The following is a 4703-nucleotide window of genomic DNA, read 5'->3' on the forward strand; positions in this document are numbered from 1 at the left end:
CCAGTTTTTTCACTCATTCTCCCCCTAAGAATCAGAGATGGGACACTTGTGGTCTGAATGACAATAATAGACAAACATGGGAACAGGATGATAATAGGTGGACGTGGGGAGTTTACCCCAAGGAAAGGACCATTACAACCACTCCACCATCTTTCACAACAGGACAGTCGATCCCAGCAGATGCATTCAAAACTCCACAAGCCGCGCTAGCTGACCCACCTTGTCCGGCATTAAGCCCAGGACCAGAAAATGGACTTGTGCTGATTAATGATAACAAGATCTTGTATGATAATGTACACCATGAGCTGGCACCCGTGGTCCTAAACATTTCTGACATAACCCTGCCCCGATGGTGCTCGACTCATACTCAAGCACTGTATACACCCTTGATGGGTCAGTTAATGATAGAAGCAGCTCAGTTCAATGGTGGAACACGGCTCATGGCCCAGGGGAAGAACCGGCTGAAGCACAGCTTGCTAAATGATGTTGCTACAGTGTTTAATACAGGAACCTCGGTAGTTAATTCAATCGACCTAGCTACTGTAGACCAAAAAGTCAAAACCTGAAGTTCGCAGCTTAAGAAAATTTTAGAAAAGGGGCAAAGGATCCAAGACACTCAGCTAGACGCAGACCAAGACCTGACATGAATAGTTCAGAGCTTGACCACTGTGCTGGAGGGTCATACAGGCATTATCAACAAATTAATTGGAATGGGTGAGAACATCTCGGATAATGCAAATAGGAACGTTGTCTGCAGTACCTATGGGTCATGGGTGCTTGAACAAACACGGGAAAATTTGAGACAAATTCATGAGGGTATGGTCCCTTTATGGGTACAAATGCACACCTTTTTAACCTTTCACAACATAGTCATGATTTGACCGGTTGCCAGCTCAGGGGTTTAACACATGTGTATGGAACTGATGCCTAATGTATAATGGATAATAACGTGTTGACGGGTATTGTCCTGTTGGTACCCTTTATACCCAAGTCAACACACAGCAGGGCGTTTTATAGGGCAGAGAATATAAGGGTAATCAGGGAAAATCATTATGTAAAATATCATAATATATCACCATACGCAGTAGAGCTAGATGTAGTATGGTTAGTACTTCATTAGATGGATGCCGTATAGAAGCCATCTCAGTAGTATGCGCTCATCTGATATACGAAACAGAAGAGGCAAGGTGTAGATTTAATGCTACAGCCTATTGTACAATGGAGACTATCTGGGCTGCAAAGGAGCCAACCCATGTTGCATACATAGGTAATGGGAGATATTGTAATACCACATGGCAGCGAAAGTTAACAACCGGTCATGTCCCATATACAGCCACTCAGTGTGCTTACACCCACAGGTGCCAGCAAGAGTGGAGAAAATAGAACTGGTTGAAATATATAAGAGAGGAACAGTTAATGTTCAAGCTGCGGAAAGTGTAAAAGACTTCCTGGCGCAGTATCTGAGCCAGTTCTCCTATGCTATTCCCACTATTGCCCGAACACCTCACTCTAATCCAGGATAAGGCCCAGCGACTATATAGGACGTATTATATACTACAGCAACGGACTCGAGCCTTAACTGACAACATTAGACAAATAGACTCTACCACTTGATGGGAGGAACTGTAGAATTGGGGATCAAATGTACAGATACACCCGTGGATTTGGATTATCTCCCATGCTCTGGTTGTTGCCCAATTGTTACTAATTTTAAATTTAACGTGTCTGACCTAGCATACCAGGAGGTTGCACAGGGAATGGTGATGGGTACTTAAAAGTTGGGGCAACAAAGTGTTAAGTCAGAAGCCTAAATTGAAGGGCCGACTATTACAGGCGGTCTGACCAAGTATCTTTACAACCATGGCCAGTATCAATGGGTGGTGGAGTGTAAAGGGGGAGGACAGTACCACTGAAGTGGCTACCTTGGGCTAGGCCAAGGGCCAAAAAGGGGGGACTGTAAGAGTTAAGCAGGGATTTCTATGTTTTTAATAAAATCAAATGTCAGCAGAATTCTCCAGGCAAACCTTGTACACCATAAAGGCCAATATCAGCAGAACTCTCCAGAAAGACCTTGGGGATCATAAGGGATTAATTGGTTAGGAGACAGACATGGGGGATGAAGATAAACAGATATGGGTAAAGACAAACTGTGCCAGGGACGGAGTCAGGCTAGAATGAGATAAAGATGCCCTGTTTGGGTGAGTAAAGATATGTACCTGGGACTGGAGACATCTGCTTATCATGTGACTATGCACTGACAAGATTAGAATTTGAATAATGCAATGTGTACGTCACTAGTTGTATATAAAAAAGATTGTTTTCCTGTAATTGGCAGAGTTCTGTTTTAGCCAGTCTAAGGCAGACTTTCCCTGTGTTCACCTGAATAAAATGATCGTTAACCCGCGGTTGATCCTCAAAAGGCACCACAACAGTAGTGTTCTGCTTTTATCCTTTGATTAGATGTGTTATGTAGGGTACACACACAAGTAGTGCTTCTAGACCAAGTTCCAAACTCTGTAACCATTTCCTAAGTCTTATGTCATTTTGGAAAAGCAGTTGCCTAAAACTATCTGAAATGCCTGACCAATAATTAAATAATATATCATGGTGCAGATCTTACAGTCCCAATAGTGGCCAGTGCTGAGATGTTCACCACTTTGAGGGCTGTGATGGAACTTCCAGGGAGCCAATTTATACTCCAATGTGAAGTTGTGATTCACCAGAAATGTCTCCAACCAAGGGTGCTTATCAGATACTTTGGATAATTCTTGCTCATCTTAAAGCAACTGAGCTGCAGCAGTGCTTCTAATCTAGCAAGCCAGTTGGTGAAGGATTTTGGAGCCAATCTTTACTCAATCTTACATTTATTTCAAGAGTTAAACATTAGAAGAATACAACTTCTAACCCAACCATGCAACAGTTTCAATAAGTATCTCTTTATTTGTGCTCAAGTGAAACCCCAATTAATGCCCTCCACCCACATACAACTCAACACAATTAATATACAATTAACATCAGTGGTTGTGTTGAGATAGTGTCTTTTTAGTATCTCATTGACAATTGATTGAAAACTACAGCTGGCACTACTGAAGAACCTTTATTCAATGGTTTATGCGTATTTCATATTTTGCAGCATTATAGATAGCTTCTGGAGTCCTGCTTTGGGCTGCATGAGAGTGCTTCAGTTGGAGTCTGGTGAGAAGGGACCTTTAATGGCTAATTTCTATCTAACTTCTAATCTTTCTTTAATTTAGAAACTAACTAAAAGTTGCTTTTTGGGTTGGGAGAAGGTGAGTTTTAGTCCAGCTTTAAAACAGGGATCATAAAGGTTTTCAGAAGCTAAGTTCAGACAGCATAAAAGCAAGCCATCTACAGTGCTTCTTTTGTCTGCACTGGAGTGCTACTTTGGGCTGCATTAGAGTCCTTAAGTTGGAGTTTGGTGAGAGATGGAATTTGGTGAAGAGGGAGGGAGGGATCATTTTATTTTCTACCTTTCCTCAGTAAAAAGAGCAGTGGCCTTGGTAAGTAGGACCTGGTGAGTATTTCTACTGTCCTTAATATTCTCTAAGCTAGGGGAAATAAAACTGAAGGGAGTAATTTAAGGGTAGGTCATGGCAGTCAAGTCGGGCAAGTGGAATGCTCCTCCTGTGCAATGTGGGAAGTCAGGCACACTTTGTGTCCAGGGTGACCATGTGTGCAGGAAGTGTCTCTAGCTGCAGCCACTCAAAAATCTGCATTTCAGAGCTGCAGCTGGAGTCACTGTGAAGCATCTGGAAGGATGAGATCTTTATGGTATAGCATTTACAGTGAGGTGGTCACGCCACAGGGAAAGAGTGCACAGGCAGAAAGTGAATAGGTGACTGCGAGACAGGATAAAAGCACTAGCCAGGTAGTGCAGCAATCCCCTGGGTCCACCTCCCTCTCTAACAAATTTTCCTTTTTGATTACTGGGGGAGATGGTTTCTCGGGGGAATGCAGCAAGAGCCAAGTCCATGGCACCACGACTAGTTCAGTTGCATGTGTGGGGGGGAGGGGGGAGGTAAAATAGTGGGAGAGCAATAGTGATAGGGGCTTCTATTGTAAGGGGAACAGATAGACATTCCTGCGGCTGTAGGCGTGATGGTGTGTTGCCTCCCTGGTGCCAGGGTCAAGGATGTCACTGAGCACCTTCAGGACGTTCTGAAGGGGGAGGGTGAATAGCCAGAGGTTGTGGTCCATATTGATACCAACGACATAGGTGAAAAGAGGGATGAAGTCATGAAAACAGGATATAGGGAGCTAGGAAATAAATTAAAAAGCAGGACCTTAAAGGTAGTAATCTCAGGATTACTCCCAGTGCTATGTGCTAGCAAGATCAGGAATAGGAGAATAGACCAGGTGAATACGTGAGGAGGGAGGGATTTAGATCCCTGGGGCATTGGGACTGATTCTGCAGAAGGTGGAACATGTACAAGCTGGATGGGTTGCACTCCAACAGGACCAGGACCAATACCCTTACATGGGATATTTGCTAATACTCATGAGGAGGGTTTAAACTAGACTGGAATCTGAGCAGGGAGACACAAGAGAGGGAAACAAAGATAGGAATGAAAGACAGTAAAGTAGAAAGCAAAAGTGGAAGGCAGAGGAAAGGAGGGCCAACTGCAAACAGGGCCATAGTACAAAAAAATAGTGTAAAAATGTTCAAAATACAAGCCTTAAGA

The sequence above is a fragment of the Cetorhinus maximus genome, chromosome 8, assembly GCF_964194155.1.
Source record: "Cetorhinus maximus chromosome 8, sCetMax3.hap1.1, whole genome shotgun sequence".
Classification (NCBI taxonomy): Eukaryota; Metazoa; Chordata; class Chondrichthyes; order Lamniformes; family Cetorhinidae; genus Cetorhinus; species Cetorhinus maximus.